At 36.8% G+C, this 13,804-nt stretch overlaps 1 long non-coding RNA gene across 1 annotated transcript; it reads left to right on the top strand.

Moving 5' to 3' along the window:
* The first annotated feature begins 235 nt into the window (after positions 1-235).
* LOC148865248 (uncharacterized) lies at positions 236-13,300 on the top strand. Its single transcript, XR_016109122.1, has 4 exons — positions 236-374; positions 474-581; positions 9,258-9,355; positions 12,756-13,300. It is a non-coding gene; the product is annotated as an uncharacterized LOC148865248 (long non-coding RNA).
* Positions 13,301-13,804: the final 504 nt, after the last annotated feature.

Genomic DNA, 13,804 nt, shown 5'->3' with positions numbered 1-13,804 from the left:
ATTAATAATATTAATTAATATATCATAATTAATTAATTAATTGGATGTTTAATTGTACCATAGATACTTGTTTAATTGATACTTTTTAAAAGAATAGTGAGGAGGATAGAGAGTTCAAATCTCCGCCCCACATAACGAGTGGCTGCGACATGTCTAGTCGCACGCGGTGGGGTGGTCTCGTGTGCAGGGCTAACGGGGTGGCCATTAGCTTGTCCTGTTAGCCCCAAAACGAGTCCAAAAACATCTCCATTTCAACATTCCTGCCCCCTCAACCTCAAATTGTGTCTGACCCCATTCTACTCCCCTCCGCTCGAGCTTGGATCCAATTCCCTCTTCGGCAGCAGCGATCGTTTCAGCCAATTCATCGTCACCAAGTACTCTTCATCCCTCGTATTTTGTTTTGATATTTTATTTTTTCATTTTAAATAAGAGAAACCCTCTTTATGATATTTTGTTTTTTCATTTCAAATCAGAAAAACCACTGGCCATCAGTAACGACTATTGACAACAGTGCTTTTTTTCTCCTCTTCCAACTCCCTCTCCGACACCGGCAATCGCTCTGGCCAGTTCACCATCACCAGGTACTCTCCAATATTGTTCATTTCAAAGTTATGTTGTTGAAAAGTACTCTTCCATCTATTCATTTTTTCCCATTTGTATTGTCCCCAAACTGTTACACTGGGTATATGTTGCGAACATAGAGCGGAAGAGGAGACAGCCGAGTTCAAAATCAAAAGGCAACATATACCCAGTGTAACAGAAAGATTCGTTGGTGTGTGTCTCTGTCCAACCTTGTTTGCTCTCTTTATATATTTATCTCCTTCCTCTATTTAAAAAATAAAATCTTTTTCTTCTTTTGAAGAAGAGATTGCTCAATAGTATAGTACCATTGCTAGATCTGTAAATATACAGAGCATTCTTGCTTCTTTAGCCCAATAGTGTAGTACCATATTTCATATAGATTTCTATGTCGTAAGTTATTTAATAAACCACCTGTATGCAGTTGGGTATTTGAATGCTTCTACAAGGACCATATCATTTGTTATTTGACATGTTGGTTGTATTTATAGAAAATGATCAATAGTTCTTTGATGTTTCATTGCTCATTAGGAAACAATCCATGTTTGAGTCTGCAACAAGAAGAGATGTTTTTTTTTCTCCTTTTTCTTGTATAATTATGCATGAGTAGAAACTTTTTTCTTTTGCTTTTGAAAAAAACTATGTGCATCTTTTTGTTGATTTATGTGCTATCTGAATTCCATAGTTTTTTCAACAAGAAATGGAAGGCACACCAAACTCTATGCGATCTTTACCTAACATAAGTGAAGAACTTGATAAACTCACTAATGATTTGCCTACATGTGAGGAAACTAAAGGCATTGATGCAAGTTTGAAAGAAAAGTTAAGTGCTATTCCTAAAGAGTGTACTCCAAAGGTTGGCATGATATTTGAAACAATAGAGGAAGCATATGAGTTCTATAATAGATACGTTGGGAAGGTGGGGTTTAGTACTCGAAAAGAAAATATAGTTGTTGACAAGCAGACTAACCAAATAAGATATTGCAAGTTTTGTTACTCTAGAGAAGGCAAACATAGAATAGATAAACATACGGTTAGTGTAAAGACCAGTAGACCAATGACAAGATGTGGTTGTATGGCAACTATGAAGATAAGTCATGTGAAAGATAGTTATCGTGTCATTGGTTTTGATGAGATGCACAATCATATAGTCATAACCCTTTCCAAGTTGCATATGTTGAGGTCACAAAGAAAAATCAATGAAGCACAAGGTAATCAAGCTATAATGGCTGATGATGCAGGAATTGCTCCAAGAGCAGTAATGGAGTTGATGGCCAACGAGGCTGGTGGGTGTGAAAATATTGGGTTTACTTTAGTGGGCTTGATGAATTGCTTGCATACATATTGGACTAGAAATATGGAGAAGGGGGAGGCAGGTGGTGTTTTGAAATATTTTGAAGATAGGCAATCACAAGATCCATCGTTTGTTTATGCAATATAACTTGACCAAGCTGAATTAGTTATAAATCTGTTTTGGGAAGATGCTCAAATGATTGTAGATTATGCTCATTTTGGTGATGTGATATGTTTTGACACAACATGTAGAACAAACAAAGAGAATAGATCATTTGTAGTATTTGTTGGGGTGAATAGTTATAGGCAAATAATAACTTTTGGTGCCGCATTGTTGTACGATGAAATTGCAAATACTTTTGAGTGGTTGTTTAATGTGTTTGTCAAAACCATGGGAGGATAAAAAGCCTAAAATAATTCTAATTGATGATGATGATGCAACTATGTCAAAAGCAATTGGTTTAGTGCTACCAGAATCACATCATCGGTTATGTGCATGGCATATGTTCCAAAGTGCTACAAAACATCTTAGTGGTGTGTTTGAGAAATGTAAATCATTTTCTAAAGATTTTAGTAGTTGTGTGTATGATTGTGAATATAAACACACAATGTTAGGATAGTAGTATTTACAGGTTTGCTAGGGCATGTGCAAAATAACCTTTGAGGGTTAGTACATGTGTCTGACACATGAAGTATACATTTTTTTCCACACTTGTAGATATGGATTGAGAACTCATTCTGGTATTGACAGATGAAAATTAATGCTTGTGTCTCAATTTTATCTCCCAAAGCTTGAAGCTTAAAAGCAAATGCTTATCGAAAATCCAAATAGAGCCTTAGTTACCAAGAAACAAACATGCACAGATAGACATCTTATATCGACTGTAGTGCATATGAATTCAACACAGTAGAAAACATGAAACCAAAAGTAGATATTAGCAATATGAGTGCTATAAAACAGCTTCAGCTGCACATGAATAAAAAATAAGGGCTATAGAAACCAAAGAAAGGAAATGGAGGAGAAGGAGGAAGGCATTTCTCAAAATTAAATCATTCTGATACCAATGTCATGTTTGAGACAAACTTTTGTTCAAGAGAAACATTTAGCTTTCACCAAATCTCTGAAAACAAAACTAATAATTAAAATGAATTCATCTTTTGGATGAAGAATAACCACGAGGAACTCAGTTTCAGACTATAGTGCTTGAATAGAGGTGCCTAATAATTTGATGTTTGTCACAAAATAGAGGTTGTAGACCTGATTTTACTATCTCATGGGAATAGACTATAGTGCTTGAATAGGGGTAGTTGTGTTCAAAATGATGAAATGGCCGGTGTGAAGATGGTCTGTTCTCTATTACTTCATTTTCCAGGATCCTTTCAACAACACAACTTTGAAATGAACAATATTGGAGAGTACCTGGTGATGGTGAACTGGTCGGAGCAATCATCGGTGCTAGAGAGGGAGATGGAAGAGGGGAAAAAAGCAATGTTGCCGGTGGTCGTTGTAGATGGCTGATGGTTTCTCTAATTTGAAATGAAAAAAACAAAATATGAGGGTTGGAGAGTACCTCGTGATGGTGAACTGGCCGGAGCGATCGCTAGTGCTAGAGAGGGAGTTGGAAACGAGCTCGGGCGAAGGGGAGTAGAACGGGGTTCAGACACAATTTGAGGTTGAGGGGGTGGGAATGTTAAAATGGAGAGGTTTTTGGGCTCGTTTTGGGGCTAATTGGACGAGCTAATGGCCGTCCATTAGCCTTGCATGTGGGACCACCCCACCGTGCAACTAGACATCTGGCAACCACTCGTTGTGTGGGGCATTTGTGGGGCGACAGGTGGTGGGGCGGAGATTTAGAGGGAGAGGGGGTGATTTAAAAGGAGGCTTTTAAGGAAAGAAAAATAAAAATAAGTGGGAGAAGCATTGCTATAGGAAACATGCCAACTAAGAGTGGATAACATTTTAGGAAATTAATCAAGTGGGGTTGATCAAGTGAAAGAAAAAAACAAAAGAAAAAAAATCCAAAAAGTGAGAAATAAGAGGGAGAATGGAGCAAGGAGAGAGCCTTTGATGTAGCTCTTCTTCTATCTATAATATAGAAAGTGCATACTTGCCTAGGTTCCACAAAGACCATAAAAGCTAAATCCAAATATCATGTATCTATTTATAACATATAAAATGGGTACTTGATTTGGGTTCCATGAAAATCATAAAAATTAAATCCAAATACCATATATCATATGGGTAATATTTGTTTGCAAGCATTAACAAAAAAGAAAAAGAAAAAAAGGAAAAGACTTACTTGCACATGTGCTACATAGGAATGACAACGAGTAGGGTACCCATGAAAATTGTCCTTCCCACCCAAACCCACCTAAACACCTTCCAAACCTATCCCATCCCAAACCTATCATCACAAAAGTGAAATGTGGTGTCCCTTTTAAGAAAAAATGGCATGGTAGGCTAATGATGAAGACACTTATGTTGGGAAACAAAGGGAATAATTTGAATCCTCATATATATATATAATCAAACATATAAGGTATATTTATTAGGGTTTGACTAGGATATAATAAGAACTTATAACCAATCATCTAGTATCATATAAGTGGTTAAAAATCAGATTCTTTGTATTAAAATTCATGGGTGTTTGGTATCATGACTTTCTAGCATAGATTTTTTCATGCTTAATAATAATCACATGTTTATAATCAGGTAATGGGAGTAGGTACTTGTGTTAAATATAATCCGGTTTGAGTATTGAATACCCTAAGGATAAAATCAAACCCTATGGGTTTTAATCTAAAATCTTAAACCCTATATAGTTTTGATAAGTAGGTCCTATTAGGATTGGGATGGTCAAACACGAAAAATTCCCACAAAATTCGCCACCACTAATATCACATACTCTTAAACTAATATATATAGATAAATTTGCATTTGCTCAATAAAGCCATACTTAATGGAGGGACATTACATTTTATAGTTTGATTTTAGAGTTTAGAATAAGGGTTAGGGTATAAAATTTAGGATTTAGATATAAAAATCAAGAGGTGGTTGGACACTTTCGTCAGACCATGGTAGTATGGTAGGAGTGAAATACAACCCTTTGCTATGTATGAGTTGGGAAACTCCTCCAAACAATTACTTTTCCAATGCATTTCCAACATGATTTATGTTCACACCTCTCATCATAAGACCAGAACCGACCTACATGAGATGAGGTCATATGTACTTCCCATAGAGCATGTCTCATGGCACATTACCCTTGATCATCTCCCATACTTGTCATGGGGAGATATTCCCAATACATGGGGAAATGTGCTATGGGGCACCCTCTGTGGGGAGCCCATTCACATGAGGTGCATGGATAGACCTGATCATGGGTCGGGAAGCTTAATAGGTGAGCCCAGCCCGACTCATTTTTAGTCGAACTTGGACAACAATTTAGGCATGTGGCTTGGGCTTGGGCGCAAAACACCACCTCGGCTTTTTCCGGGCTAGTATCAGGTTTTTCCAATAAAGCTTGGCTCAATCTTGAGCTCGACTTGATAATATATTATATAATAAAAAAAATATATATATATTATATAACATATTTTCTTTGTTCATCTTCTATTTTCTCAAGTCATTGTGAGATCTTTTATTATTTTTAGGTTTTAAGGTCTTTTAATATAAATAAATCAGTTTTGTTATTGAATAAAATAGAAAAAAAAATATTTTTTTCCAATTTTCTAACCAAACATTGGGCTTTGGCCTTGACTTCATGCCTTATATGAGGGTCGGGCTTAGGCTCAAGATCTAGATCTGATGGTCGAACTACCATTAGACTCTGGCCTGAATATGTTCTATTAATTTAGAAACAAAATCTAAACCGAACCCAATCCGGTCATGAACAGATCTGGAGGACGCCAATCATGTTGGAAGCTCACATCAATGCCCCACAACACATTCCAACCGAATATTGTATCTGTATATATTCCCAATACACGGTTGGGATGTGTGGTGGGGCGCCCTTGCGGATGCTGATGTGAACTCATATGTTAGATCATATTGGGAATTTGGGATGGTATTGTGTTGGTAAGAGATCTGCACTTGTTGGATAAGAGCAAAAACCGTGGTACCACATACTGGTATGACACTATGGTCCCCTCGTCCATTTTTTCTTTTTTGGGTCTGACTATGATATTGAAAACCATATCCTATGGAAAATCTTTGGTAATGCCACGTTTACAACAATTGTGGGATTTACTTTAAGTAACCGATAACTATTTATTTTATATTAAATTTAAAATATCCAAAAAAACTAAATAGATGTTTTAACCCATCTGTTAATCTGATTCATCCGTTACTCGTATTCATCTTCTTCTGGTTTCCTCTTCTAGCCACACTTCTCCATCTCAGAGTACAGTTTAAATCAACAAGGTCAATCTACAATGCCTTTGATCAGTATTCGACTGGTTAATCATCTCTCACTCTCCATAGGTATATTCTTCTTCAGCTGGCAGTTATTTCCTCTCTCTTCTCATATTTTCTACCACCGGTTGTTGATTCCATCTCCCTTCTCATCTTATCTCATCTTGTAGATATATATATTTTTTTCTGAACACAATAAGCTCACCAAAGTCTTTGATTGCTTTTGCATGCCCTCATTGGCTTGGTTTTCTTTCCACAACATCAAAACTCGAGGTGATATGAAGAAGGTAAATACCGTCGCTGCTTTTGATTTAAATCTATAGTTATTCTTTTGGTTCGTACATATAGCCATAGGTAACTCAAATTGTATTTTTGTGTTTGTGTTTTGGATCATGCATGTTTATGAACAATTTCACTTCTTGACTCAACTTTGTCATTGGAGAACGAATTTAGAATTGAATCTAGAACTGATTGACCCTGTTTAGTTTATGCTTGGCTCCAAGACTGACATGCATCAATCATCAATACACACCATATGGTTGAATCAGTGTCCCTTCAATAGATTCATCCATTGGTTTATATAAAAGGTTTCTTTCTGTTACCATGTAGTGATGCTGCCAAGTGCCTCAACCAATTTTCATCTGCTTCTTGTTCGTCTTCCTGAAATTGGTAATTGCATCCTTGGAAATGAGTAGATTGGTGCTCAATGTAAACTACAAAATACTAGTAGAGTCAGGCTAGTTGCAAGGGGTCATTGCATGGTGTGGTGGTAAAATCCCAACTTGTCAATCTTGAGAACACAGGTTCTGTCTGAGTCTAAGAGAAAACATTACAAAAAAATGACAAAAATGTATCTAGTCAACCCCTTAGCCACAAATGCTAGATTATGGAAAGACTGTAAGGATGGGATCATGGGAAGTTTTCTGTCAAGTCCTTGTACTTAGTGATGAAGGGTGATTTGGCGCGACCTAGCGAGAAAGGGATATGTGGACATGACTTGAGTAAGAGATGATAGCTCAGCCCGACAAGTCTATTTCACAACAATTGAGCTCGGGTATTCAATCACCTCGGCACAGGGTCACCTCAGCATCAAGGCACCTCGACATTCAATCCAGTTCGGAACTAAAAGACTGAAGTATCATCTTGGGGATGCTGACTCGGATCACCATGTAACGATCCCGGAAGTCTCTCCAACAAACTTCGAACCTCACGGGATCACGCCGCGTAACGGCAGGCCTTATCTTCTCCCTGCCCGGTTTGGGTGGAACTGATAATCTTTATTAATTGATAACATTACTCTCCAATTAAAGCGGAAACGGATTCCATCAGGACAAAGATCCAAGAACCGATCCACAGAACCCGTGAGGGCTCAGCAAAGGCACCAACCCCAATGACACGAGGTACGCATGATTTTTCTACTCTCTAGCTCTCAAAGCTTTTCAGCTCGCATCATAGTTTACTGACTTAAGCATCGGAACAAGCTCGCCGGGTTAGCCACCCCAAGTTCTCTGATCCGTTGTCTTGTAGATTCACCTAGCTCGCTGCCCGACTGGAAGCCAGACCATCTTCCAACAGGGAGTAGTTAGATCGCACTACATCAATTGACACTGGTTAGAAATCAGGTGGTGGATAATCCAGTTAGAGGTGTTAGGGGGAAGCCTGTACCACTAAGGGCTGAAGCTTTTGATTGGTTGATTGTAAGAGGATGCATTCTAACACAAGATAGCTTGAAACTCAGAAGGCTGCAAGATGTGTCTTATATTTTGCTCCATTGCAACTTTTCGTACCCAATTTGCTCCTATTTTTTAAGTTATTTAAGGTGGTCAAGAGTCATTTGGCTGATCCGGTTGAGATTATCGACAACTAACCAAGAATCCAAGGTGGAGTTAAAGTCAAAATCCTTTGGACATGTATTTCTTTTGTTGTTTGCTGGGAAATATAGACGAAAAGAAATAGAAGGAGCTCTGAGGATAAAGAGAAAATAATGGAAGAATTGGTGGCTGTTATTAGTTCAACAGTTATTGGCTGGGTGCTACTACTTCCAGAGTTTCAAGGACTGCGAAAAAAAAGACTTTGGAGCTGAATTTTGGTCTACTTTAAACTCTTGATAGGAGTGTTGAGATTTGTCTTGTTTCTGAAATGGTGTTTCTTTTTGTATTTTGGCTTTTCATTGTTGTAATAGGGGGTGACATCTTGTCACCTAGTTATTTGTATTGTTTTTCCTTTTAGCAATAATTTTTTTTTATTTATCTCCAAAAAAAAATTATTATAAGATCACAATATGCAATGGCCACAGGGTAAGAACAAAGCATTACCATACCTTGGAATACACAGGTACAAATCAACCATTTCACAAACAGGTTGCAGGAATTTCTATGTGGATAGATGATTAAAGTCTTTAGGAGCAGCGGCCCATGTCCCAATCCTACAACTAGCTATCCTGATCAGTTCCTCCTTGGATTTGGACTTATTGTTAAAAACTCTACTGTAACTCTCAATCCAGATTGTCCAAACCACAGCAGCAGTTACCAATCCCCAGACAATCAAACCTTTCTTCTCATGCCAAGAGACATCCATCCAGCAAGTAGTTTAATGATAGTCCAAGGAAACAAAATCTTTTTTCCTCTAAACATTCTTTAATTTTTACTCATGCCAACATAGCTTAGTGGCCCTCTAAGCAGTCTTTAATTTTTGTTTACTTTGTACTATAATCTTTTTTCCTGATCTGTAACAGATCATAGCCATAGATCTTTAAAACAGAAGCTTTTCCATATTGTCAAAAAGGAAACAAGATATAACTTTGTTTCTAATTTCTATATATTTAATAAGTTTTTTTTTTCTGTTGTTTTGTTTAAGACTGTTTATCTGGCTATGTTTGGAATTTACATTTATTTCCATTAGCACTTACTGCAAGTTAATTTGGCACTAAAAACAAAACTCGTGATCTCAACATTGTTCCTTTTGTCTGTAGATTGGTGTCAGGATGAAAAACTAGCAGAAGGAATCAAGTTTTATGCAATACCAACAACTACAACCTTAAAGCACATAATTTTAATTGACCTTATCACGGTATGCATGAGTTTACCTTTCTAACTGGTATTCACAGGTGTTAGAAGTTATTTTTTTTTTGTTTTCTTTTTGATTGGTTGGAAAAGATTTCTTAGGTAGTAAGACAAATTGTAGAAATCGAAGAAATGTGATCCTAGTTGTATGATGGAAACCCATTAAATATACAGTTTCTATGATTTCCAAATATAAAACATAAATTTTCCAGTGTCTTGCATTTGTAAATGGCTTAACTCTATAAGTCTTTCCAAAGATGCCCAATCTTAAGTCTTAATTTATAAAAGCCCATGGCAACATGATTATGTTTTTGATAGGTAATCGAACCAAGCGAATTTGGCCAAGCCTTGTAATAGAGGCTATGCTGAATCAATGTGATTGATGTGTAGATCAATAGTAAGGTTCCACGCCATACAAAGAGAACCAAGCTAGTTAGCATTAAAGAGGAAGTGAGCCTGAAAGCTTAATGGGCTTAAAAGCCTATTTTGTACTGAGTTAATTAGATTAATTAAATAAGGGTGGATCTGGGATTTGGATCAACAGATAAGATAATGGATTATCCTTATTCACTTAAAGAGTCTAGATCCAAATAAAGATTTGGACCAAAGGAACTCCGAATTTGATTAGGAAGACTAATCTTTATCTGCAGATAAGATAATGGATTATCCTTATCACTTAAAGAGTCTAGATCCAAATAAAATATTTGGATTAGGAAACCCTTAATGGGATTAAGAAATTTTCTCTTTAAGGCTATAAATAAGAGAGCAGGGCGAACCTCCAAAGACACATTCACTGAATACAGAGAGAAGACAACACAGTTAGATTGCTCTTGCCTTTTGGTCTTTTTCTTCCTGCTCTTGCCGCCCTACCCTGTTCGATCTCTTGTTCTTGGATTGGATCAAGATTTGATCTTGATATTGTTTCTTGTCAGAAGAAACAATTTAGAAGCTATGCTCATTGTCCCATTCGATTCTTGCTGAAGAATCACTAGTTCTTGGTGAAGAACTACCTGGTAATCCTGCATCACCCTAAGTTGCATCATCTTCAGTGGAGGGAGGAATTAGTACTCTCTTTGGGCGTGAACACTTACGTTGGGAGGAGCATTCTTGTGTGGATTCCGTATCAGGTATATCCCTCCCTTAATTTGATTTTAGATTTGGTCTGGTTTAGTTAAAAGAATGAACCTTGAAAATATAGTTTTCTAAATTGGGAATAGGATTCCCAGATGGGAGTAAAGAAATTTTTGAAAATTTGCCCAACCTTCCTGTAGTGTTCGGCCATCCATATGATGGATCTCCCATCCCTTCAGCTAGGACACGTATCTAATAGATTGGCGGAGGAAGGTTCCCTCATACGTTGATTTGACATTGGCCGATCTATCTACAGGTCGAGGAGTTTGTGATAGATGCGAGGTGTCCGTCATACTTCTGGAGCCTAAGTATGTGTAGTTGAGTTGTCATTTGACGAGTTTGTGGAGCCACGTATCTTAATGTCACTAGAGGGTTGAATCACCCCTCATCAATTGCCCCCCTCCTGAGTTGATGTTGGTTCGACGAAGGGAGTAGCTTACTGCCAATCCTCGGCCTGGGGTGACTCATCTGGTTGGTTCGCAACTCGCTCGACCTGTCTGCCTGACTTAGCTCAAGTGCGGACTAATGTGTGTGACAAGTTTAAATTTTAAATCGGGCATTCAAATTTTAAAATTCAAATTTGCCCACGAGTTATTAGAGCGGCATGATCCTCTTGACCATTGATTTTCTATTTGCGGCACCACATCTGTATATGTATTATATATACATATATGTGTGTATAAATATATTCATTTTAGCAATAAATAATGTATAAATATGTTATAGATATCGACACCACATCTGTATATATATATATATATATATATATATGTGTGTGTGTGTGTGTGTGTGTGTGTGTGTGTGTGTGTATAAATATATTTATTTTAGCAATAAATAATGTATAAATATGTTATAGATATGTTACATGTATTATTTTATATTTGAGTTATGCTTTTTAATTTAGTTTATAATTTTTTATTTATAAAAATACTAAAAATTGCAATTTAAGGACAAAAAGAGTTTTTTTTGCGAAAATAGCAGGGCAAGGTGCTTGGGATGCAGATCTCGAAAAATTACCCAAAATAAAAAATATCCCAATTGGACATCTAAGTGCAAAGTTATGGCCTCCGAAAATTTGCATGCATTGGAGTGTGCAACCCACGACCCGGTCACCGGGTTGAATGGTTCTTGACCAATATATATATATATATATATATATATATATATATATATATGTGTGTGTGTGTGTGTGTGTGTGTGTGTGTGTGTATAAATATATTTATTTTAGCAATAAATAATGTATAAATATGTTATAGATATGTTACATGTATTATTTTATATTTGAGTTATGCTTTTTAATTTAGTTTATAATTTTTTATTTATAAAAATACTAAAAATTGCAATTTAAGGACAAAAAGAGTTTTTTTTGCGAAAATAGCAGGGCAAGGTGCTTGGGATGCAGATCTCGAAAAATTACCCAAAATAAAAAATATCCCAATTGGACATCTAAGTGCAAAGTTATGGCCTCCGAAAATTTGCATGCATTGGAGTGTGCAACCCACGACCCGGTCACCGGGTTGAATGGTTCTTGACCAAGTCAACGGACCCAAAATCCTGTCCCAGTGACAATTCAAACAGTTTGACAGATCAGGTCATTAGCGGGTTGAAAACATTGATCAAAACCCCTCATGAAATTTGATGAAAACGCACTTGATTCCTTACCACTTTTATATGCCACGTATAAGTTTTTCCATGTCATATCTTTTCAGCATCATAGTGGAACATGTAAATAATTTATCCTAAGTCTCAGTTTGGAAAGAGTACAAATACAAATTTGTAGAATGCAAAACCTTGCATTTTGTATTATTTTGTATATGTTTACACTACATATTTCTATTTGTACTCCTTCCAAACTGAGACTAAGAAAATATTTTAGAATGTAGTTAGGAGTGAGCAAATGGGTCAATTCTACCTAAAAGGCTAAAACCGATTGAAACCATCCTAAAACGAGCTTCCAATTGGTTCTTAGGTAGGGTCCTTTCTCAATTCTTCGAATCATCCCCACCCAAATCGATTCCAAGGTTTGGGGGTTTACCCTACCAGCTTGGAAAACCGAACTTAATTGCCTTTGGTGGAACCAGCCTGAGTGTAATTTCAACTCAATGTATTTATTTGAATGACAGGTTATGTGTTAATTGTGGTGTATTATTTGGATTGATTGAAATTGCATATAACTAAAATGGTAAAATGTATGTAAAATTAAATTATTGATTAATAATTATTATTTGATATTATTTAGGTTGTTTATAAATCATGTTTCTTTTTTATTTTTGAAGCCAAAACAAGGCAATTTCAATACAGGCCTGAGAAAATCAGGAGGGTGAGACCAAGTGATAGTCCTAGAGATAGAACAACCAAATTTAGAGACAAAATGAACTGCCTGATTGACTGTACGAGGAGTAAAGGAGATGATACAATGATCAAAAGAATTCAGAAGGCCCCTGCAGTCCGTCACTACTGAGTGGAGCCACCAAGGAGCGTCAATGCTGACGTCCATCAAGAAATTGATTACCTTCCGTGCATCTCCTTCCCACTTTCCTTCGATTATACTCGTCTTATTTGAGATCAAATTGTGGCATGCTGGAATGTTAGAAGTGGGTTGCGGTTTTTGTTTGCAAGGCAAAGAAAGAGATTGAAGATCAGGAGGCAAGAGCAGCCTTGTATTCCAGATTGGAAGTTGTTGGAAACCTTGTGCACGACTTGGTTCCCATCAGCGATGATGAGGTTTGTGGTTTTTATAATTTACTTTTCATTTTTTATCAGTAATTTCCTTTTCAATTTTAGCCACAGATGAAGGTTATTGACTTGGTTTAACATTTTATTGTCGGCTTCTTTCTTTTCCTTAATGTTGTTATTCGATCGTGGGTAGACCTGGCAATTGGGTTGGGTGCGTCGGGTTCGGGTTGGGCCAAGGTACTTCGGGTTGATTTTGGGTGGGGTTGAATCTCGGGTTGGATTGTCAAATGCAAGACCCTAACCCTAAATGTTCGGGTTAGGGTTGACCCATGGGTCAATTCGGGTCATTCCAAAAAATAATTAAAATTAAAAAAAGTTACATGAAAAATGTCAAAATTAAAAGAATTAACCTTAAAATTCAAATATAAAATAAAAAACTTGAGCATTTAACAAATTAAAGAGTAAAAAATAAAAAGTAAAGACTAAATAGAAAAAATTAAAGAGGGAAAACTTCTAACAGTGCATAAATAATCCCAATTAGACTTGACAATTGGGTCAGCGGGTTGACCCATGACTCAACACAACCCAACCCAATTTTTTTCAGGTTGGGTCGGGTCGGGTCATTTTCACATTCGGGTAGCTAAATATG

Source organism: Nelumbo lutea, chromosome 3, assembly GCF_056320005.1.
Source record: "Nelumbo lutea isolate HS-2025 chromosome 3, American lotus-T2T, whole genome shotgun sequence".
NCBI classification, from domain to species: domain Eukaryota; kingdom Viridiplantae; phylum Streptophyta; class Magnoliopsida; order Proteales; family Nelumbonaceae; genus Nelumbo; species Nelumbo lutea.
The sequence above is the reverse complement of the archived record's forward strand: the minus strand, read 5'-3'. Positions and strand labels throughout refer to the sequence as shown.